This window comes from Empidonax traillii, unplaced genomic scaffold (genome assembly GCF_003031625.1).
Source record: "Empidonax traillii isolate 1590-97213 ecotype Southwest subspecies unplaced genomic scaffold, ASM303162v1 scaffold477:size924519, whole genome shotgun sequence".
In the NCBI taxonomy this organism is placed as follows: domain Eukaryota; kingdom Metazoa; phylum Chordata; class Aves; order Passeriformes; family Tyrannidae; genus Empidonax; species Empidonax traillii.
The window spans coordinates 717,170-742,961 of NW_020955670.1; the positions used below are offsets into that span (position 1 = coordinate 717,170).

Below are 25,792 nucleotides of genomic sequence, written 5' to 3' on the forward strand. Positions count from 1 at the left end.
TCATTGATTCTGTAATTTTTACCTCAAAAAAATTAGCATCAAAATAGAAGAAAAAAACAAACAGGTACATTTTTGAGGTAAGCCATTTGCTACACAACCTACTAATCCTAACAGGCAGGAACACACTGTTGACTCATAACCAGAAGCAATTCACCCTCTAGTGACACTAATCAGTCAATCCCAAAGCATTTTACCAGGGCAAGCAGCATCACCATCTTGACAGCTCAGATGCAGATGGTGAATAATTTGCCCAGGGTCAGCACAGGCCACTGGTAGAGCGCAGACTGTAACTCAATTCAGTACCAGCCGGGTACATTAACAGATCATAAAATTTGATCAAAACAAGCACCAAGTGTTTTCTCTTATCAAATAACTTCTGAAAGTTATATACACATTGAATATACACAAGGAATCATGTTACAATGCCTAAAGATGTAACAGAACAACAATATTTTATTAATAACTTCATACTGTTATAATCTGAATTTGAAACAAATATGTATTTTTACTTAAAACACAATTCACAGAAGGGTCTCTAGGAAGAAGAATTCTAATTTATTGCAATTTCTGATTATAATTTCTTAGAGCAGCTAAGACATCTCACTTCCACTTAAACTAAAAATACTAGACTGCCATCATCTTTCAAAAAAAGCCCTTCTAACAGAGTTTGGAAAATTAAACAAGGCTAGGTCAATCTCTATTTTCAGCTACAACAGTATGAACGTTAATGCTCGCAAGTTGTTTTGCTGACATGAAGCAACATACACTTCCTGGAAAACTTATCAACCATCCTTTTCTCCTTCTCTCATAGTCCCCTTCTCACAATACAATTGTAGTACAGAGAGTGGGCAGTCTCCTATGACAAATACAAGTCAGATTAAGTAATATACATAAATACCATATTGCCACCCATATTCTGGGAAATTGGAAGTGTACTTAAAACATTTCATGAAGATGTATGAAAGTACAGCCATAACCAGAGTTACGTGAAACAAAATTCTTACCTTACAAACAGATTAAGTGCAACTTTTATTACAGCCTTCCTTTGATATACTGGTTGTTACTTATCTGGGATTGTTATGGAACTTAAAAGCACATCAGCCATGAATAAAATGACACTTTTCACTGATAGACAAGTAAGTATTTGTTCCACTCTAGACTTTTAAGCAACCTGCTTAGCAAAGAATATTGCAGTTAATATAAGGAAGAACATGGCATATTTCACTTGCTCTTTTCTTTGCCTTTAACCCAGAGCCACTGTATCCTGTGAATGAAGGTCAAGGGTGCCTATCATTGTAAATGAAGTATAAGCCCAAAGCAATTAATTATTATCACACTTTCTCTCAATGAGAAACTAATATGCGTTTATTACTGCATAAAGTAAACTCACTAATTAAGTAGGCTAAACCCATTCTTCGTCAGTGCCATTCCCATCCCAAGTTAAACACTGGGAGCAGGAAAGAAAGCACAGACAATGAACAGAAATGTTTCCTATTGCTTGCAATGAATTGTGTAGAATCCTGCCCTAAGTCTCCAAGAGGAGATATGGAGAGACTATTACCTCTCATCAAGCTGATGAATTGTTAACTGTTTAATCAATACAGAAAGCAATGCTGTGTCTTAACAAACAGACATTTATGTCTCTGAAAAAAGAGAAGGATCTTTATTGTAGTTAAGAAATACGCTGATTAAAGAAAAGGACAAGTTTTAAGAGAAAATATCAATCTGCATTGATCTCCTGAAGGATTTCAAGAAGGAAATTAATCAGGAAGATGGATGTAATCAAGGTTTACAGAAACACAGAATTCCTGGCCAGCCAAGAACGTCAGAAGTACACAGCAAGTCTGATGGATGAAGGGGGAAGAGAGAGAAGGAGGGGAGAGAAGAAGAGGAAGCCTTCCAATGTAATTTTAGTAACACAATCAGTATAACCTACCTTTAATTTCTTCTTTCATATATTTTATAAATATTTTATAGATATCTTATAAGCATTTCACATCCAAATATCCAGCTCATATTCTCCAGGTAGCCAAAGGATAAAGGGGCATACATACATACATGCTGCAAAGAATATGTGAAGAATTGGTATCCAGCTGGTCCAGAAGAACTGTTGGGCAGTAACAATGATAGACTGCAAGGCTCCCTGGCACACAGAATGCCAAAACTGTGAAGATTCCAAGTGAGATTTCCACACACTGTCTAGTTTCTCTGTGTTCTACAGGGTTCTCCCAAATACCTTTTATGGCTTTGAACGTGACTGGATAGTACAGAAAAAGGATGCAGCCTGCAGAGTTTCATAGCCTACACTGGATCAGCAGAAGGAGCACAGACCAAGACTTAGTGAACTATTACACCTGCAACCATGTCAGTTGTAAAAGCCTTCTACATCATTCCTCTGATGGCATAAAAAGCTACTCAGCAGCTGCATAGTTAGGAGATAACAGCAAAGTGCATAATAGCATAATATGTGCAAAAAAATTAAATGCTATAACATCAGAATATAATTGTTTTATGTACTTCCTTCCTATCTGTAAGCTATCCATGGTACTGGTTGAGTATAACAAAAAAAAAAAAAAATGTAACTGGATGATGCTAATGCAGTCTGTTAAAGAAGCACAAACTGTCCTGTGGACCCCAAATAAAGTAAATTGCCATTTAAACAAGCATAAAGGCAGTAAGGTAGTCACATCAACTAAACATCAGGGAATCCACCTTAATATAGCTTGTCTTTGTGCAGGTTAAATTGTATGCAGCATTACAGAACAAATTAGTAGTGGTTTCTACTGTAATTCCACAAGTGTGAAAAAGAGATGACTAACTACAGATTAGTCAAGAGAACTAAAATAATTACTTTACATAAATGACATCCTCAAAAGTTCAGGCACTGGTTATTTTAGTTTCACCTGGACTTTGAAAAATTTAAATAACTGGACTTCTTAAAACCATTACTCTCTGGAATGACAAACCGTTTATGTTATACTGTGTTCAGTCTGAGTTCCAGATGAAGAATCAACAGCCTCCTACATAATATAACTGTCCTGGAATAAAAGGAGTTTTTTTCTTTCTTTCAGGCATAAAATGCAGGAACACTAGAAGCAGGCAACATGTCTCTAGTGCAGCATTTGGGCTCTATTAGTCAAAGTGTTGTATTCCTTAAGTATACATCAGAGGATAGATGTGCACATAAAATACCATATGTCAGTTTCAAAGCTATAATTTACACAGTTATTTAAACTTATGCAAATGAGGACATTAAAGTTGAGATACACACCAATAAAAGGAAATTATAAGTTAGAGCTGCCACATTGTCCTTAACTTCCTGCGGGTGACTAGGTATAGAAGAACATATGGCACCTACGCTCTCCCACTGCTCCCACAGCTCCTGAGAGAAGGCCATATGGGCTGCAGTACCTAGACACAACAGGGCGCGTCACGAACACATGGTAGCCTTACCTACCCGTTTAACTCTTACAAAGCTCATGCCAACTACCTGGAAACACTCCTTAAGCCATGGTCATTTCTGTCCTATTACTTCTCCTCACAAAGCAATATGGACTAAAAGGAGGAGCTCACCTCTCTTCCCTGAACTTGAAGAATTCAAGATTTCCAAGCAATATTCAAAGGATTTTCTACCCTGCAACATACTCATGAAACAGCTTGGTATAAGTCACCAAGATATCTCACCTGCAAACTGTGCCACCTTTGCCTGTTCCAGCTGGACGTAAGGGTCACGGAAGAGTTTGTCTCCTTAAGCCTGGACTCAATCTCCTACAGTTTTCCCGAGAACAAAATACTGGATATAAAGTCTGAACAAGAGTCATGTGTGACAACTTCAGCGAAGTTTTAAAATCACAGTAAAATCATGATACTGAGAAATAAAGATAATATATTATTAATAAGAAGGACTGCTTTGCAAAAGTGGCAGCGACTAAATTTTGCCCAATTTTCCACAAAATATTTTAATTAGAAAATTATTATAGTTATCTTTCCAGCTTATAGAAAAAAAAATAGTGGTTTGGCTTTTTTTCACACAAAGCTCTTACCATTTCATGTTTTATTTTCCTAAGTGAAAAAGGACATTTTCAAATTTGGCATTTATAAAACAACCTCCCTCAACAGTGATCATGTGTATGTAACTTAAGAACTTTAAAGTGCTTATAAACACACACAAAAAAAGATAAACTGTTCATGTAGGTCTCTAAATCACAGGAGTCCTGCAATGAATTATAAAATCAGGGAAATTGGCCAAAAAACTAGGTATCTAAGACAGATATCATACTGCCAGGCGTCACCTCTTTATTCCACATTTTTAAACAGTAAAAACCCCAAAAAGTTCATGGCTTCTTCCAAATGAGAGAACATAGTAAACAATCAGAAAGACAGATCTCTCCCATGTACTTTACCATGTTGTTACCCAAAATTTAGCATCACTTTACTAAACAGCTTTAGTGAATCTATCAATAAGAACAGCAGAGCTTCTATGTTCTGAAAAGCCCTAAAGTTTCCTCAGACTGTCTGCTTATTCCTCTCAAAAGAAAATTGTCAAAACCTTAAAGTTTTACAAAACAACTTAATTCAGACCTATGAATTTTACTTGAACATATTTGAAAATGAACAGGTTGACAACTGCTATTTGTTACCGTGACTGCCTGCTAGGAAGTCAAGAGTCACAAGACAATGAAAATACTTGAGGTAGAAGTGGGATATTAAAAAAAAACTAAAAAGACAATATACCTTTTCTCACACTAATTCTACCTAGCCACTTTCCCCTGAAGGTGGTCCTGGAAAACCATGCACATCCTTTCACGAACCTTTCCCTTTCCTATAAGGTGATGTGAGATTCCACCAAAAGGCTCACCTTTCTCAGGGGAGGAAGCAGTCTGAGTGTACGTAGGATGTCTACATCATGTGACATGTCTGCTACTGACACATGCCAGAAGGCACGGCTTACAGATGCTCATGCTGTAAAATGCTCTTCTGGGCTTAGAAAAATCTCTGCTATTCAGCTGGGAATGCGCAAAACTGTAACTCTGCTGTAGTGAGGGGAGACAGGTCTGGATTAACTGTAGCTCTTCCGGACAGATTCAGATTTGTGTCCCACTACTTTATATTAAACACAGAAGAGTCCACAGGGCACATGCACAACAAAAGAATGCAGAGTAAAAAAAACCCAAACAATTATTTACTCTGAATGTTTGAAAACACAGTTGTTGACGGTTCTCCAGAAAGTATGCATCAGCATCACTGAAAACTCTGTGCAAGTTAATCATACTTCAGACTACCATTATTTCAGCTGAATTAGGCAATGGCCATATCAGTTTCTTTTATTACCAGTAGTATGAAGTTCAAAAAAGGGCCAGATTCTGCATCTGGGATGGGGCAAGCCTAGTTGTGTATAGACTATGGAATAAGAGGCTGGAAAGGATGTGGGGGTCCTGGTTGATGGCAAGTTGACCATGAGTCATTGTACCCTGGCAGCCAGGAGGGCCAACCGTGTCCTGAGGGGCATCACACAAAGCACTGCCAATCAGGCAAGGGAGGGATTGTCCCGCTCCGCTCTGCTCTGGGCAGCCTCACCTGGAATACTGTGTGCAGTTTTGGGCACCAAAACAGAAGAAAGATATTAAACTATTAGAGAGTGTCCAAAGGAGGGCAATGAGGATGGAGTAGGGCCTTGAGGGAAGACCTCATCATGGTCTTCAACATTCAAGGAGAAGTGAAGGGACAGTTAGTAATCTCTTCACTCTCATGACCAGTAACAGTCGTGAGAAAATAGCCTGAAGTCGTGTCAGGGAAGGTTTAAGCTGGATATCAGGAAAAGTTCACCCAGAGGGTGGTTGCATACTGGAACAGGCTCTCCAGGGCAGTGGTCACAGCACTAAGCCTGACAGAGTTGAAGAAGCATTTGGACAGTGCTCTCAGGCACATAGTGTGAATCTTACAGTGTCCTGCACAGGGTCAGGAGTTGGACTCGATGATCCTGATGGGTCCCTTCCAACCCAGCACATTCTGTAATCCTATGATTCCTTTGACTTATGTGAAGCTTTTGTCACAAGATGGAGAAAAAATCTTTCTGGCTACAAGTCAAGAGGGACGAAAAAGTATTCCTTATCCCTCCTGTTTACCATAGGTTTGAAAAACATTTTCTCGGTTTAAGAGTAAATAAATAAAAGGATGTCATTTTACTAATAACTCAAATACACATTGCCTTGGGGATGTTCCCATAACATTACAAACTGCTAGCTTGAGGGGAAGAAAAGCAGCTCAAGTTCAATGCATATAACAGAATGATGCTACAGGTTAATCTCTGAAGATTTCATATAACTGCACTGAGGAAATCAAGTAAGAGTTACCAACACCACTGTGAGCTGCTCAACTTTAAAAAGGGTTTATAAATGCAGTAACTCATAGCAAAAATCAGTCCATGTAACTCATTCTGTGAAGCAAGAGAAATGACATGAAGTCATTTTGCTACTGTTTTTTTCTTGAATAGTAATTCAGAGAGGCAGCACCCTTCCAGTGTTCACAGCATACTGATCATATTTGATGTCAGCCTAAAATGCCCCAGCTAACATGTAAGGTTGTTTTAAAGTTACATTCTCTGAGTCAAGTATATTATGCCCAGGTTAAAAAGCTCTTCATCAAAGGACATAAAAGCACTATACTTTGTTGGATAGGTTAAGGAAATCAGGTCTTGGCAAACCCTATCAATTACGGAGTCAAAATATTGACAATAAACAAAAGAGACAAGGGCCAAAAAATCTAACATATTTTCTTGGTGGGTACTTCTGAATGAAGTACTTCCGTGAGGTTGTAAGAGTGCAGAAAGGTCATGAGCCACTATTTGGGCCTTCCAAAACAACTTATGGAGTCTGGAGATATGCTAGAGCAGTGTGCTGGACAGAGATGGCCAGCAGTGCTTTGGTGGGTGGATTTACTGGGGTCTTACACCATTTTCTCTTCTTGTCTGGAGTCACCAGCCTCTCTTGGCAATGCCAGCCACTGTTCGGATAAAGTGCTCTGACTGCTGGTGCCAGCCTTTCAAACAACGAGGTGGGACTGTGGGAAGAGGGAAGGGAGGAATCCTGATAGGACAACTGGGGCCAATTAGTAAGAAAGTAAGAACAGAGCAGTCACAGAACTCCAACAGAAAATGGAACACAATGAGGAAGGCTATACCAGAATGGTCATTCCTTCAGTGACCCCTCTGATGCTGCTCCTCAGTCCTTTCCCCCTTCCCTACCGTTGAAGTTAGCCACTCAGAAAAAAAGAATCATGATTATGGAGGAAAATTTTACTCTCCTTCAAATTGTGAAACATCTTAGCTGAGCAATACTTAAATGTCAACACCAATGTGTTATGATCCACAGAAAAAAGCATTATTATTAGAAATCACAGCTGCTGTTGCATTTCATAGTCAGGTGAATTATGCTGTCTAGAAATAGTTTTTGAGAACAGCTCTTTGAAGCCCCAGCTACATACCATAACAACTTCATTTATTCTATACATAACTGAAATGTACCAAGGTCTGAATTTCTAATCTGGAGACCAACTTTGCCAAAGTTCAGATACCTTGTGATTAGAGGTTATGGTCTAAGATCAATTAATTTAGCTTAATTTTGCATAGCTGGCCATAATCAGTTAAAGGCTGGTCCAAGCTTCTTGGACTGCAGGGGTTTGTCACTACAGTAGGACTGCCTCTGTTTCTTCCCCCTTCAGCGTTTTTTATGAGTGGTTTAGGTTTGTTGTTTTGGGTTTGTTCTTTTCAGACAAACTTAACAGATTTGGACTCATGTTTTAGTAGGAAATTTCACAGCTTTCCAAATCTAGAAATATTCTAGGAAAAGTGACCTATGTGTTTCCACCATTGTAAGGGGGAGCCTAAGATTCAGCTAGTCTCTTTTTGAGAGCCTGGCTCTGAAATCATCACCAAGGGTATTCCTCTGAGAAACAGTTTTATTTATAAATAAAGACAAATCTGTAGAGAAGTTTTTTTGTTGTTGTTTTGTTTTTTTCAAAGTGTATTTTTTGTATTTTCATTCAACTCTGTCCCATTAAGACACCTGAGTAAGGCCTGGCTTCTTCTCTTTTCTTCCTTTTTCTCTCCTGCATGCTTTTTATACCTGGCAGGACTGCTCTAGATCTTTGAGCTTTTTGGTTTATGCCTTTCTTTGTCAGGTTAGATTTGCAGATTGGCCAGAAACAAGACAAGACTTGTCAGTGTTAATGTTCCTGGCACTGTCACTTCACAAGTCTTTGACATTTGCTATTTTGCTAATCTGGTACTGTGAAGTTCAACTACACTTTGCATCTAATTAAGAACCAGCTATCTAAAACCATTCTTCACCTTGCATCTGAAAAATGTATGTACTGGAGTTAAATTAATATATTCCTTTAAGAAATAACACCGCAATGGCTACACCCAAATTAAATATCCCTCAAGTATTACAGATAGTTCCATATGTGTTATTGAAAAGCTTCCACTTTAGTGCACCATGAATCAGACTCTAAAACACAGTGTGTTGAAACTAAATTACTACCGTTGGATCAATAAACACATTTACTAGTCTCTAGTCTCGTTGATTATTAAATGGCTTGTAAGGTCACATAAACAATTTTCCGTGACTTCCAAAATAATCATACCTGGCATTTAATTTCCTTTTTCTCCTTAGGCAATATTATTTTAGTATTGGTTTAAACGGATATATGGTGTTCTCCTCCTTCTAACATTCATTCTTAGAAGAAACAGGTTCTTCAATGGGTATCCAGTTTTGCTGATATCTAGCTGATTAATCATACTAAAGTATGGTTTATCTTATCACAGAGCTCATAACACCCATGTTACACTTAGCTAATGTTTTTTAATTAGACAGTTATTGTTTAGTTGCTTATAGCTCTAGCAGACTGAACAATGGGGCTAAAACAATCTATGCTTCATCTCCTACTCTGCCAGTCTTCAGAGGAGGGGGTGGGAGAGACACGACAAGCTTGTAGATTGAAATACTGCTTTTCAAAAACTAAACTGAGGCATAAATATGTAATTTTCGATGTGCTAGCACTCTCTCACCTCCCTCCTCCACTTTACCCACACTCTTTCTAGTCCACTTGTTTTGTTTAAAATATGAGGGGAATATAAGAAAGGAGTCAAAAGCACTGATCCATGAAAATACATGCAAATTTGGTCAGGCTGAAGCTATTAAAAGTTGCTAGCTGTGGATGATCCTAAGTCTGACCTGTTATTCTTGCTAGAGAAAGCTGGTACAAAACTAATAACACTGTGAACTCCACATCCATTTTCTCCAACATGCATATCAGTAATGCTTTGCATTTTACTGGCACCATATAGAGCAAGATATACACTTAATTTAGCTTTCTCGTGTGCCTTTAATTATATATCAAGCTTTTGGTCCTCCATCTCAGCTGGATAATGAAATGGGCAGTAAACAACACTGAGGACTGCAAAAAGACTGAGAATAATCTTTGGAGACTAGAGACACTGATCGAGAAATAAAAAATTATTTCTTCTATTCCTGCATGAACATAGGGAAAGAACCCTACTCTAATATATGAAGACAATGGAAATAAAGTTGCCTGGGTAACATAACAGCACTACCTAGGTTTTACTGCTTGACTTCACAGCTTTTGCATTAATCTTCTCTGTAATTTTATCCTGTATATGCATCCTAAATTGTGAGAAGAACTGAGACCAACATAGTCTTGTACCTTAATTCTGCTTAATGGTCCCTAGCTTACCCACCACAGTAAAAGCTGAACTGTACTTCAAGACAGGAACCCAGCTATTTGAAGAATGTATTTTCACTTATATTCAAATAAAGTGATATGCTGCCCCATATTCTCTCTTTCTGCTAAAAACCCACAAATTTTACTTGCAAAGAATAGTACTTTCCCATTTTAATAATAGACAAAGTTTAGCTTCCAGAAATAACATACAAATAGGTTTTCAAAACTGCTTGTCACCATTTACCTGCAGAAATTAAGCTCAAACTTGTGTATGGCATGTTCAAAAAAAAGAAATCACTGGCCTGTAAAAATTGTTACGTTGAAGCAAAAGGTTATAAAACAAGGCACTGCAAAACCTGTCTCTCCCTTTCCCTATGCAACTAAAACCTTACATTACAAGCTATAGTTTTACCAGGCAGGGCTATATGAAATGGTAAACTCCCTAAAGTCATCAGTAGCATAACTATCATTCAGTAGTCCCACAGGCCATTATTCCTGCAGCAGGTATGACTTCATCCATAATTCACACCAAATTAAGTTTTTACATAAGAAAATTGAAGAGTAATACTTGATAGATTACTTATGCTCAAACACCAGCTTGAAGCCTCCTTTCCCTATCCTGTCAGAAAAAGGGGGAAGGAAGATTTCTGTTTATTTATTAGAGCTCTTCAAGTAATTGGGCTGTTCCTTGCAACAGCAATTTCCTTCACAGAAACAGAGAATATGCTGAGTTGGAAGGGACCCATCATGATCATCGAGTCCAACCCTTAGCCCTGCACTGGACCATCCCCAATAGTCACATCATGTGCTTGACAGTATCATACAAATGCTTCTTGAACTCTGTCAGGCTTGGTGCTGTGACCACTTCCCTGGGGAGTCTGTTCCAGGGCCCAACCACCCTCTGGGTGAAAAACTTTTTCCTAATATCCAAATTAAACCTCCCAACACAACTTCAGGCTATTCCCTTGGGTCCTGTCACTGTCACCACAGAGAAGAAAGAGATAAGTGTCTGCCCCTCCACTTCCTCTCACAAGTAAGTTGTAGACTGCAGTGAGGAGACTCCCCTCAGTCTCTTCTCTGGGCTGAACGGATCAAGTGACCTCAGCCACTCCTCACACGGCTTCCCCTCAAGGCCCTTCACCCTTCCTTGCCCAAAACTGCACACAATATTCAAGGTGAGGCTGCCCCAGTGCAGAGCACAGCAGAACAATCTCCTACTTCGCCCAGCTGGTGATGCTTTGCCTGATGCCCCCCAGGACATGGTTGGCCCTCCTGGCTGCCAGGGCACTGCTGACTTAGATTCAACTTGCTGCTGACCAGGACCCCCAGGTCCCTTTCCATGGCACTGCTTTCCAGTATCTCATTCCCCAGTCTGTACGAACATCCAGGGTTGCCCCATCCCAGGTGCAGAATCTGACACTTTCCCTTGTTGAACTTCCTATGGTTGGTGATTGCCCAGTGCTCTGATTTGTCGAGGTCTCTCTGCAGGGCCTCCCTGCCTTCAAGGGAGTCAAAAGCTCCTCCCAGTTCTGTGTCATCTGCAAACTTGCTTAGTATCCCTTCCAGTCCTGCATCCAAGTCATTTATCAAGATGTTGATGAGAACAGGGCCCATGATAGAGCCCTGTGGAACTCCACTAGTGACAGGTCACCGTTCTGATGTTACCCCATTCACTACTACCCTCTGTGCTCAACCCCTGAGCCAACTGCTCACCCACCACATGATGTGTTTATCCAGCTGTGTGCTGGACATTTGGTCCAGAAGGATCCTGTGAGAGACAGTACTGAAAGCTTTACTGAAATCCAACAAGATATCAACTGTCTTCCCTTGATCAGCTAGGTGGGTTACCTTGACATAAAAGGAAATCAGTATGGATAAGCAGGACTTTCCTCTCATGAAGCCATGCCATGCTGGCTGTGACCAATTACTGCATTGTCTTTCTAGTGTTTTTCAATATTTCACACAGGAATCTTTTCCATAACTTTACCAGACACTGAAGTGAGACTGACAGGCCTTGAGTTTTTGGAGTCCTCTACTTGCCCTTCTTGGAACAATGTTCACCAGCTTCCAGTCAGTTGAGATCTCTACAAATTCCCAAGAGTGCTCAGAAATCAAGAAAGGTTTTGCAATGACATCAGAAAGCTCTCTGAGGATTCTGGGATGAATCTCATCAAGTCCTATAGATTTGTAGGGATCCAGCTGGAGCAGCAGATCCCACACAAATTTCAGGGTCAACTGGGAACTGATCATTCTCATAGTCATGCTCCTTCAGCTCAGGGCACTAAGACCTCCTTGGTCCATCATCTGTACTGAAGGCAGAGGCAAAGAAAGCATTAAAACACCTCTGCCTTGTCTCTGTTCCTGTTTGTGAGATGACCATCCTCATCCTGTAACGGCAATATGTTATTTCTATAGTGCCTATTGACATTAATGTATTTGAAAAATTTTTTTTTGGTCCTCCACATTTCTGGCCAGCTTCAACTCCAGCTGAGCTTTGACCACACAACTTTCCTCCCTAAAACAGCAAGTAGCATCTCTGAATTCTTCCTGTGTCACTTGACCTTGCTTCCACTGGGCATACACCTTCTTTTTTTGGCCTTATTTCCAAGAGAAGATTCCTGTTCAGCCAAGTTGGCCTCCTGCTTAGCCTGCTTGACTTCTGATATTTGGGAATTGCCAAAGCTAGTAATCATAACATCAATTTTTGTTGTTACATGATTCATTTTTGTAAGCTTAGTATATATTACATAATCTCTGACTATTTTTGCAGTTGTTATGTTTTTCTATCAGAATGATTCATTTGATTGTTTGATACATCTATCTTTAGAAGCCAGGGAGAGATTCAAATCATCTCATATGAATACCTGTATTGGTCCTTAAAGTCTAAGAAGTGACTGCCCGGTCCGTCATCCCTGTATATACAAATAAATAAGAGGTTTGGGATATTTTTAGCTCTGAAGTAAGGCAATAAAGGATTGTGTATTTCTGCACATAAAGTGAGATAACAGTTAATAATCACACTAAAACCAAGCACCCTTGACAAAAAGGAAGATTATTCTAGTAACTGCACAGACAGGTTAGTTTGCTTTGCCTTTTATTCATGTATTACAATCCAAGAAAACATTACCTGAAAGGGCGCAATTGTCTACCTTGCCAAGAGTATCTAGGCACTATAAACAGATTAAAATTACTCTTTATGTAGCATACAATCTATTAAACTTCAAAGCCACATTGTTGCTGTTACTCAAGCACTATTACAAAGCAGCATCGCAGATTTCAGGCAGAAAAAGGACTTCCTGAGAAGTGTTTAAATTTCATGATAGGAATGTAATTATTTGGCGAGAAATGAATATAGTATTGAAAATAGCAACACTATTGTTCACCACTTTGTCCTGTTACTCTTCCTGTATATTTGTCCTAAGATAATATTGGCTTGAGAAAGAACACTTGAAAGCAGTTTTTGTTTCCAAATATTTGTTCAAAATTTTGCACAGCAGACCAAAAGTGGTTTTGGTACAGAAACTGTTGTCTTCTGCAATGCTGCAATAATTTCTTCTGACACCATGACTTTTAAAGACCCTATCACATAGGGACAATAACTCATCATTGTCTGCCTGAGGTGAATCAGGTGTCATAGCTGCTACTTCTTCTGCAAGAAGTAGACCTACCCCAAGGAGTCAGCAGGCAGCCACATGGAAAATCTCTGAACAGCAGGATGAGTTCACTGCCTTATTCATTCCTTTCATTCCAGTGTTTGCTCCTGTTGCAGGTATCTGACTTCTGATCTTAGCTTATCATTTACTCTGATTTAACATATGGATCCATTATCAAGGACTCCTGAACTTGATATAATCAGTATTGGGGATTTTTTGCTTTGGCTCCCTGGCTTCCCTTTCTGATCCTGATGTGAATTTGGCATAGTGATGTTCACTTTCCTGATCAACAGGTCTTCCTACCTGTCTGTAAGAAGCTCAAAACAGAAAGAAAACAGGAACCATACAATCAGATGGGTTGGAAAGGACCTCTGAGATCATCAAGTCCAGTCCTTGATCCACTACCACCACAGTTACTAGACCACGGCACCAAGTGCCACATCCAGTCTCTTCTTAAAAACCTCCAGGGACGGTGAATCCACCACCTCCCTGGGCAGCTCATTCCAATGCCTGATCACCCTCTCTGTAAAGAATTTCTTCCTAATATCCAACATAAACCTCCCCCGGCACAGTTTAAGACCGTGCCCTCTTGTGTTACTGATAGCTGCCTGGGAGAAGAGACCAACCCCCACCTGGTTACAACCTCCTTTCAGGTAGTTGTAGAGAGTGATGAGGTCTCCCCTGAGCCTCTCCTTCTCCAGGCTAAACAACACCAGCTACCTCAGCCTCTCCTCACAGGACTTGTGCTCAAGTCCCTTCACCAGCCTCGTTGTTCTTCTCTGGACCTGCTCCAGCACCTCAATGTCCTTCCTGAACTGAGGGGCCCAGAGCTGAACACAATACTCAAGGTGTGGCCTCACTTCCCTGGCCCTGCTGGCCGCACTATTCCTGATCCAGGCTAGGATGCCATTGGCCTTCTTGGCCACCTGGGCACACTGCTGGCTCATGTTCACTTAATACACAGCTTCTTTTTAAAATTCTCTTTTCTGTTTAAAAATGAAGATAGCTTACACTTGATTAAAAGTTTCCCAAAAGTTCAACATTTATCTAAACAATCTTTGCATTTATCACCTCCCTATTTTAGCTTCTCCTTTGCCTTTTCAGTAGCCCTGTATTAATAACTGTCCTTCTGCTGCACGCTGTTATAGACAAAATCTATGAAGTTGATTTTTTTTTAATTTTGAAACTTTGTATCTGGCCACCAGTGCTACTCCCAGATCTTGAGTAGTTAAGATATAACTGCAGGGGGTATGAAGTTGACAATGCTGGTTCTGCTGCCAGTGATGACATGGAACCAGAAAAGAGCGAGTCATAAGTCAGAGAACACGAATTCAAACTAACCTCTTCATTACTAACACACAAATCTTCGGGTTTTTTTCTGAAGCATATTCATCACCTAAAAAACTACATAGAGTTTGTAAAAGAAAAAAAAAATACAGTTAATCAAAGTCTTGAACTACTTTCAGTGATCTCGTATAACAAGCTATGACAGCCACCACGACAAAGCAAAATGAAGAATACCCTTAGCTCATACTTAACAGAGAATAATCATACATCATTGAAGTTTTACAAACAAGATTTACAGATGATGTTTCAAAAGCAACCAAATCTTGGTGACTTCAGTGTAGAGAAATGGGGAAATTTAAATCATTAATACGTATAGTTAATTCCTTTAAATGGTAAAATGCAATGACAGAGAGAGTATTTACTTTTGGCTCACACAAATACTAGAAGATAATCCTGGCTCATCAACTCTATTCATACTGCGAAAAAATAAAAAGGATCAATGTTTTCAGAATAGCTAACAGAATAAAACCCTTGAAAATCATATTGAAATAAATGCATATGTTTTAAAACCAAAGAATAGGATACTGTTTGGAAGAACATGCTTTTTGTAACACATATTACAAACAGTTACAAACGATCTGATTCATCATGGACACATTTTGTTTGAATATACAGGTAAAATAATCCATAGCTCAATATAAAAGGGAGCATGTATTTCTGGAAGGAAGGTGGGACAGCATGTTAGCCAATGGCAATTTAATTTTTCAAGCTCTACATACTAACTATCTGTGAATACTCTGGTTAGTTTAATCATTAGACGAAAAATTACCTAACACTTTCACCGATGACTGATTTTCCCATCTTGTTGGTAACTGACCAAATCTCTCTTGCTGGACATATGTTGAACACATAGCTTCCAGAACGTCTGGCAAAACACTCAGTATTTTTTCCTTCACTTGGATTCACAAAGCGTGTTATGTCACTCTCTTGCTTGGGTTCCTTCCGCTTTTTCATCTTTCCATTTTGGTATAAAGGTCTGTGCAAGGTAACTGAGAAAGAGGTTTATAACCTGTTAAGTGCTTTAAAGGACTCAGAACACAACATCAGAGAGGGCCCAGCAAGGCATGTGGTGCTGTCAAACATACCCTCAAGTCCAGCAAGCATCTCCCAGAAGCAAGGTGCAGATCTCTGACGGCTCTTGTGTAGCACCCACTAGTCCACAGAGAAATATTACCCATCTATGAAATATCAGAAAAAAGCAAGTGCCTCTGTCTGTGTGGGTAAATCAACCAAGTTCAACATCTCTTCCTACGAAGCCAAGAAAAGATGACAAAAAAAATCTCCCAATAATTCAAGCTCAAGTTAGCAAAGGAAAGGTCTGACTCCGAATGAAAGAGGGCATGAGCTCCATCCTGAGTTCTGATTCTGATCATTACAGCTACTGCTCAGAGAAGCTTTCTTTAAAAGATCTCCCCTATCCCATTTGTCCTCCATCACTTCTTGTCTGACTAGACACATGTAAGTGTTCACCTATTTACCCATTTATTGGTAACTTGAGCCTCAGAATCCTGCACTGTACCACTGTGCTCATGTTAGCACAGTCTAACAACAAATGTATCTCTGTGGAGAGTAACAAGCACTAGTTGTAGTAACATTATATACACAATATACATGTTGGTTACATTTCCATATTTCATGGTATAGCTGTTAGAGACATGCAATGTATTTCTAAAATATTGATATTCCTTCCTATCCTTTTCCCTCCATTATCCTTTTAAAATACAATATTGACTAGTCTTCTGAATCCCTCCAACTCTTTACATTGCGAGTAACCTTCCCTCAAAATTCAAGAAACATAAAATTCAAATAGCAAACTCAATTCCTTAAACATCCTCTTGCTGGGAGTGAGACCAAGGCACAGAATTCTTTTTTAGACAAGCAGTACAACAGCCAGTAAAACAACTACAGAAGCTGTGTGGTATTTTGAATTTCTTAAATACAAACCCACAGATCCCTGCTTCTGTATCTTCTTTACCTAAGAAAAAGAGTTCTCTGCAGAAGCACACACAGTGTGTGTGTGTATATTTACACAGTGTGTATACTTTTCTGAGGTTCAACATACACACTTTGGAAAAATCTCCATAGGTTACACTTTCTGCATCTCCAGTAAAGCAGAGCTGCAGGCATAACATGACCTGAACTGATAAAGTAACTGTAAACTGGACAGCATCCTGTGGAAAAACTGGAACAGTCATTGCCTTTTCTACTTAATTATAGGCATAGCAGGAAGGTAACCTGGCATTTCTCTTGAAAGAGTCTGTGTTAGTACGCTGAAAATCTGAGTACAGAAAACCCAATTTATTCCTTGCTTAAATTATTGCTAAGACACATGGAGTAAAAACACAGAATGTATTTCTATAATGCAGGAGTAACCATTAACGACTTGAGCTGCCATCTAGCAAGTGAAGTAAAGGACTGAAGATATAACAGCTCTAGAGTTTCCAGAACTAGCTATGACAATATTCCCCCTTGTGGCCTTGGGCAAGTTACTTAACCTCTCCAGATGAGAGTCCCCATCTGTAAAAATGAGGATAATGATATTTACTTACCTCTCCCAGAGGAGATGTGAGAACTAATTACAATAATTTGTGTAAAGGGCTTTGAACCTGAAAAGCACTAGGTAAAGTGCTAAGGAAACTGTTTATATAAAAGACTGAGGGGAAAAGAAGATTCAAGTTACACAGTAACACATCGTTTTAAGAAAGAAACATAACTTGGGTTTTCCTTTCTTCCTCTTTTATACATAATCAAAACTACACATCTGAGACAATTTTCCTACTACGAAATAGGTTTAGTTATAAAGCACATGGGTATCGAGTTAATTTCATAGTACTGACCACTCACATTCCCCTTTTGTCTACACTTTATCAAGGGGATGATTCAAGGAAGTAGTTACCAAAATTGCCCTTCAGTCTTCTAAAACATGCCATACAGATAGACTGTGATCAAATTTGTCAGGAATATCGATGTTTTGTTACCCCAAGCACTCCAACACTTGTTTTGGTCAAGGCCCAGATACTGTTTACCTACTTGTGCTGACTTTAGTGAATGTCACTGTGTTCATTAAAGGCCTCACTGTGTAATTCTACACCTGCAGAAAACTGGTGCAAATGCACATGGCGAAGCCGTCAGGTGGAAAGACACATTCTTCTTTACCCACACAACCACGGGGCTGGATCTCAAGAGCAACTCACCATTTCATTCAGACTTCTTGCAAATACTGCAGTGCTGTTTGAGAACAGCAGGTTACCTAGTGAGAGCAATGTGATGCTAAGCCATACCACTACAATAACACAGCATTTGAAAACCCCTGGGAATGAGATATTTATAAAACAAAGCAATGCTTATAGGAAAAAATATGATGAAAAACAAGATTTCTTTTAAACATCACCCAAACACCAAGTCAAATTAATTGATAATCTTCTGGGCTGTGGTAAAGGAAAACTTAGAACTGTAAATGGAAAAATATTATCCCAAAGGTAGCGAAGACTCATCCTGGGCAAAAGTACTTCTTCATAATTAATGCCATTGTTAGATCTTCACACCAATTAACTTCTAGAATGGTATTTAGTAATAGATAAATAAATAGACCTTTATCGTCAGCTCAGAAAGCAGCACAAAATTCATTAAAAACCAGAGAAATAAATACAGCTTCATTAGAAATATGAATTCTAACGGATGGTTTTGATCACTGTTTATTAATGTGATGACAGTACCAATTGAGAAAACAGAGAAGAGTAGTTATTTTAACCAGAAGTAAATAAATTTATTCTCTACATATACTTTTTGGTAAGTCCAGCAACATATCAAAAAAGACTCGTTTCACCCTGACCCCAGGTCAGAGAAGGCAGCCTTACTGAGAAGGGGAGAAACCAGCTGCAGGAGAAACCACGGCAACCCCAACTGGGTATGTAAATGAGATAAGAAAAGATTTAGGTCTTGGTTTGGTTTGTGGTTTTCTTCAGGTGGTTTCAGCTGTTATTAGAAAAAAAAAATAAATGCAAAAAAACAAGGAATGTGCTCACAAGACACAACTGTAGGAGACTATTTCAGTGCCGATCATACAAGAATGAAGACTGGACAATAACAAAGCAGCGTGGAGAGACACCCTTATATGCCTACATCATTTAAAACCTGGTCAAACTGATGTGCTCTTACCTGTCTGATCAACTAGTCTAGGCCATACCAACTGCTTCTTGGCACACATTTAAACACAAGCCAGATTATGGAGTTCAATTATTTTTATTTACAATACAACTATGTTTTCTTCTTTGCTTATGAATAAAAATTACTAATCAGACAAATCACAACTGTCAATTAAAACTCTTCATAATTACTAACAATTCTGTAGATAGCATAATTGCTTTAAAATCCATTTCTTGATTACTATAAATACATGAATAAAACTTTCTGTATAATAAGGAAAAAAAATGTGACTGCACATGTAAGCAGCTAAACAGCTGCCTCAGCATCACTATATCTGGTCTTGCATCCTATAACAAACCAAAGCATTAGCATTCTGAACTCTACTGAAAAACTACAGTTATCTCTAATTCAATGTCTTTCTCAATGGATAATTCCATTACGATTTTCAGACGGTATACTACATCTTTAGAACCGTTAGATATTATTTGATGTTACTGATGTTGAAACTGGAACTACCAGAACTAATCTAGAATCCTGCATTGCTTTATCTTTTGTACTGTAAGTTTTAATTAGTCTGTTACTTTATCATGTTTTCTAAATGAAAATTAGCCTTGGGCAAAAGATTAGCAAATATGTTTATATCTTATATTTTGAGTAGCATTGTAGGGTGTGGATACCAAATGTTTCATTGGAGGGTGTAATTCCCCACCATAAAGGAACTCTGTGATGCATTTGTTACTTCTCCGGGTTGATTGCTAATCATCCACAGACATTAATATCTTGCTGGTGGCTGTGTTTTTAAGGGTTTTCTTTGTTAGGCTTTTTTTGACATGCTTTTTTGTTTGGTTTTGGGGGTTTTTGTTTTTGTTTGGTTTTGTGGATTTTTTTTCCTGTTTAAACAAGTGGATTGCCATTTTCAAACACCTATCTAAAAGTAAAAAAAAGATGAATCAATATGTTCAAAAGGTTATTCTGATCAGTAACTTTCTTAAAAATGCAATATTTCAAATAGAAAGCTAAAATGAAGATGAATCCTGAAGCAGGTCACCCATCCTAGGTAAAGTGAAAAAACTGTGAAGGCATTGATAAATAAAGTAATATGCCATGTGTTACTTTTCATAAAGAAACAAGCATATACTTTTGATTATTTTACACATGGCATAAAGTACTTTCCGTTCTGATCATTTTGGTTACTTCAGCAAAGCCTATCAGAAGCAACATATAAGTTTTGTATCAAAACTCCCCTTGTGTTTCCTAAATGTTGATATAATACTTAAACCATAAGTGGCACAATTATTTTAATTGACACAGTAAATTATGTCAAAGAACTTAAGAAAAGCCAATATAAGTTGCCACAAAAGCCTTCCCTTTCCTCAAATAAGTCTTGCATTAAAATAAAAGTAATTATAAAGTATTTTGAATTTGCTCTTTTTTGAAGTTTGAATTATCATCAACAAGACCTTCTTGATAAACAATTTTAATTAAACAGTGATTGATCAGAAAGTTTCACTAGCTCTCTCCCATCTTACCACTCACGTTACAATCTCAGAGATTACCTGTAAGGAGGCTGTGTCATGACATATCCTACTCTTTCCCTTCATGGGAAGGATATGTAAGGGGTTTCAAACATAGCCCATAACTGCTATGACTCATATGACTTCAAGATGGAGTTAAAACTCTATGTCAGTCTGAGGATTTATGAACTAGTAGACCAGAACCATTCCTTTGTTCTTCAAGGCTGCACTGTAAACCTGAATGAAACTACAGTCCTATAATCATATACAGTATTGATAATCTATTTGCAAGCCATTTTATATTTCAAAAAGCAGCCAGTGCATTTTAATGACTTTCACATTAAAGGGGGTAGCAGTGTTGGAAAGAAGAGCAGCCACACTGAGCCTGTTATCTGCTATCCGAACAGTAGGGTTGGTCTACCATTTTCTTTTAGTTAAGAGTGCTGATTTCATGGTCTCTGGTACCCGGTCTGGCACTCAGCCATTCACTACTTGTACAGAAATGACAATATGAAATTCCGTAGTATTTTCTTCATTCAAAGAGAAGTTGGCTTTTGATGAAAGCTGTTTCTCTTTTAACCTTGAACAATGCAGCAAGGTGAGTAATTTCGCATTCACAAAAAGCCCCAAAAATTTCCTCCACAGCTACAGTGCTGATTCTTTGTAATTCAAATCACAAATATACACACACTTAAATAACACTTAGCATCAAATGTTATAGTCACCATGAGTACATGCCATCAACAGGCCATAAGGTATTCCTTGAGCTAAACTACTTAACCATTACTCCTTGAGCTTGAACCCAACTATCAGTGTCCACAAATTAGCTTTCAGTCGAGCTTAACGTGTTACAAGAGCTAACAACTGACACCAGCTATAACATCGCCCATCTTTTCAGTGGAACCTTGGAAACAGACCTCCTAGGACTTCAGAGGCAACAAGGACATTATTATGTTTTGCCTTTCCATCTTCCTTGTGACGGAAGACATAAGTATGGATCACAATTAGATGTTTCTAGTTTGTATCTCTTCCTATAGTTTTGGCCCAGTGTCAGTGGAACAAAGTGTTTTAACAAGCAGCATTAAAAACATCATTAGTAACGATGCTTTAACAACCCCCTTTCACCAATGGACAAGATAGAAATGACATTGTGAAAAGAGAAAAAGAAATATTTAAAAGAATTATGCTGTTTTAAAATCCCATGTACTCTTCCAAATTTTAAAAGTGTGGTCTCTCAGTCTGGTACTGAATAAAAGGAATAAAAGGAATAACAGGCATAGGAATAATAGACAGAGAGGGAGATTTTAGTTCTAGTAATTTCTGCATACTAAAGCCTTCTTAAAAAACATATCAATTTTAAAACATCAATGAAATAAAAAGTATTTTAAATAAATCACTAAGCTCAGGGCATAAGTTCTTGGAACAGCACTCATGCAGTACGTGGATGCCAAGTCTTCTGCTGGCTCTACATATTTCACTCTCAAGGTGAAGATGAATCAGCTTCCTGTGAAGGTATTCACTGACAGGTCAGTTGGTCTAATGAGGAGGTCTCTGTCCTGACCCACAACTCACCATCATTTCATCACTGGATGAAAAACTGAGTTCTTGCAACTGAGCAACCCAAGCTCAGCTTGATTTACAGCACCTGTTTCCTCCCATGTCTACAGCAGGAAAACTTTGATAAGGTCAATACTTTTTGTTTACCAAAATATGAAATAAAGAGGGATCCTAAGTCTTAAATCGATCACTGCCACCAGCCTACAGTTCTCATCAGTTTTTTGAGATTTGCTGTCCAAACAGTGTAAAATAAACATTCACCATCTCCCATTAAGAGCCACTCTCAATGTGGACACTCAGTCAAATGTTCCGTGAGATAAAAGACACTATAATAGCAGCCAAACACCACAAGCTAGACAGACAAAGCAAAACCACAGTTTTCAATTCTCTCCCATGCCTTGGCCTACGTGACATGACACACTTTTTTTTACCCCTCCAGGTTGAAGAAAAACAACCCCCAAAAATAACTCCACACCACACATGCTCAAGGCAGTTTCTTTCTTCCTCCTCTGTCAGATTCTTAACATAAATCACCACCTACCACTTTAGTAAAACAAGAAAACAAACTACGTAAAAAATTAAGTAAGACTATGGCATACCTCAGATAGCTCTTCCTCAAAAGGTGCTCCTATTTCTATTTTCCTGTCATTTTTTTGGCAGAAAAATTTTATTCGACAGTCTTTCACTGCCAGGCAGCCAGTAGCTCTGTCACAGTTTGTAGTGGGTAACATTATCAAAGTTTATTTTAGGAAGGACAATGTGTTTGTCTAGATGAAAATAGGTACAGTTCAGTTTAATAAATTACTGGGAGATGTTTTTTTAAGATGGACAAGTCTTCTTTGGGTCTGTCTAGGTTTTAAGTTTCATGAAGGTCCAAAAAATAATTATAATAATAATATATAAATCACTACAGAAAACCTTTACAGTTTTTATTCAGTAATTTGGGAATTTTTTTTATTTTATTGAATAGTGAAGCATCTCACTTTAATTTTAGTATGAATGTTGGACAGCTGAACATAAGGGAGAAGTTCAAGAGGTAAACTATGGCTTCAGATGAACAGTTTTAGCAGAGAGAAGTTACTCAACACTAGCAAAGCTGCCTGTGGTGCTAGTAAAGAGGAAACAAGCACATATTCTAATATTAGCCATCTGCTAAAACAGGGTTAGTAGCGCTTGCTCCAATCAGTATTTGTAAGGTTTATTTCAGTGTATTTGTTAAATTGTCAATGCTCAGATAACTCTAAGTGGAAAAGGTTTTGAAATGCAAAGTCTGTTTCCAATCCTGCAAGGAATTCAGCAGATGACCTTCAAAAAGCCAGTTAAATGAGGATTAAATAAGTATCAATAGATCTTGAGTACCTCACTTGACCACAAAACCAAATGCAGCAGTGGATCTGACTCTCACAGGAGATGACATCTCATGACATGGATGAAGTAAAGAGATCACACCTTGAAGTTAGCATGTTAAGACTGCAGTGTTTATCAAGTTCTCAGATGTCACATAAGACTCAGGAAAAAAACTAGAGTGCAAAGCATTTTTATATTATAAAGAATGCACATTTCTTTTGAGATATCTGTGAGATCTATAAATTACAGCTTTTCCTAGGTGAAGCAACAGCAGGTATGCAATGATAAGAAAGTGTTAACTGCTAAATTCTAAGGCTCTGATGCAAAAGTCCTTTAGCAACATGACTTCCATTGATTTTAGGCCTGTTCATTAGCAATTATTCATGAGCCATATTTCAAGTCCAACTAAAATACGGATATAGTAGAGTTGCCGCTAAGAAGGTCACTAAAAGCTGTCGATATCCCTAGAGGAGTGAACATTTAATATTTGCAGAACAAGGTAAAATAAACCAATGTCCTATTCAAGGCTTTTTTTCCTGAGAACAAAAGAGTGGAAACTGGAAATTTGTTGATAACAAGCTATTTATTTATCCATTCTATTTCTTCTGTTGTGCTTTGGACCAAAGCCAACAGTCTGAGTTCTCAGCTGCTACCTACTGAAGCAAATGAATGACCAGCAGACAGAAGCGATTTTGGCTTTTTATGCTGTGTGAACACACTCATTATCGGTCACCTGAAATGAAAACTTTTATGAAAGGACATTTGACACTAAACAGGCTAGAACTTCCTCTTTTCCTCCCTCTTACTGATTATATAGTTTGGTTTACAAGGAACTGTATTAAGACATAACAACTGAAACTCCCTTTGAAACTAGTGTTTTGCACCATCAAGTGCTGAGTTGCCTTTCCCCTATACTAATGTTTGTATCAGTAACAGTCAGGATAGATTACAGAATGGAATACTGTATTTGCTTTACCTCTGTGCACAAATGTACTGATGTAATAATTTATTTGTCTCTATGTGTTGCACCAGGAAGAATGACTAGCCTTAAAAAAAAAAAAAAAAAAAAAAGTCAAGATTCTTTATAGATGCAGTAATGCAGGGGATGACATCTGGGAATGCCAAACTGGGAAAGTTGGATACCCCAAATGTAACGCAAGGTACTTCCTTCAAGACAGGTGCCAAATCAACCTTTTTAAGAGACAGGATTTAGCAATAAAAGAATAAGTGTGCTCTGCTCTATGAGAAACAGTTAAATGTAGACTGGCAACAAGGAGAAACAATCAACTCCCTTCCCTTCCCAACTACCTAACACGGAAAATCAATCCTGAACGCTATTAGTCCTTCAACTCATCTAGAAAGTTACTCCTTACTATACAACTCCCTAGCAGCATCTAAACTTCCAGCCTTCTGCCCCTCTCCTTGCCCTTGGGCATGAAGTCATGCTTCTTCCTTTGCACTGGCACACACGCTCAAACGAGTAGGCTATGAGCAAGTCCACTGATCTGAGCCAGCCAAAATAATTACTACTTATCCTCTCCTAGATTCACTTTCTGCTGGCTCAGTTCCTTGAACTGACTTACCATCTGGTCATACAGGAGCAAGAAATGGCATAAGAGGGGGCAGAACCACTAAGACAGGGGAGAAAGGGAGGACGGAAGGTTCAACAGCAGCCCAAGCTGAGACACTCCCTCTGCTTTGGTGGAGGACATCTCCTAGATATCACATCACAGAACAACCTTAATATACTACACAGTTTATTACATTTAGGGAGACAAATTCTGCCACTGGACAAATACATACCAATCCCATTACAGGTGGGGAAAGTCACTTCTAAAATATACACATTTCATAGATTTGGTGTGACACCTATTAACAATCAAACCATATGATATGTGCCTGCTGTAATTACTTACCGTTGACTAAAGTCACAGCAGAAAAAGACCATTCATTATTAGTATCTGGATAAGGCAATGAGTTTGTACCGTTTGGTAAAGTATTCCCAATGACACCAAGTCAGAATTACCCTATGCAAAGCTTATTTTAAATATATGTCTGATTTCTTAGGCATAGCTAGTTATTCTAAATAGTCATCCAGGAAACAATGCAGTACATTCTTCTTCTGTATTGCAAGTTCTTTCTGAAACATTTAGAAAATAGGATTTTTCTAGTACTAATATTTTTAAGAGTAAGTCTTATCTATGTAACAGAAATCAATGTTGATGAGCTTTTAGCAGATTGACAATAAATTTCCTTCTCCCTACTGCTGTTTTTGTGTTGATTGCTGTCTTGTTTGCCCTCACCTTTCTTGAGGAAAGAGTTAATCCAGCCTTTAATTGTGAGCTTTCTTTAGCTAAAGAAAGATAAAGCAGGATTTAAAGACCATTTTCAACTAGCTTCATAATACACCGAGAGGTCATGTGCTTGTTCAACTAATTCTGACTTTAAGTTCAATGGCTATTTTAAAGATGTTGATCTTCAGACTAC

At 38.4% G+C, this 25,792-nt stretch overlaps 1 protein-coding gene across 3 annotated transcripts in view; it reads right to left on the reverse strand.

Moving 5' to 3' along the window:
* The window catches only part of SYT1 (synaptotagmin 1), a 357,422-nt gene that overhangs the window by 306,001 nt on the left and 25,629 nt on the right, over positions 1 to 25,792 (reverse strand). The gene's annotated exons all lie outside the window — the stretch shown is intronic.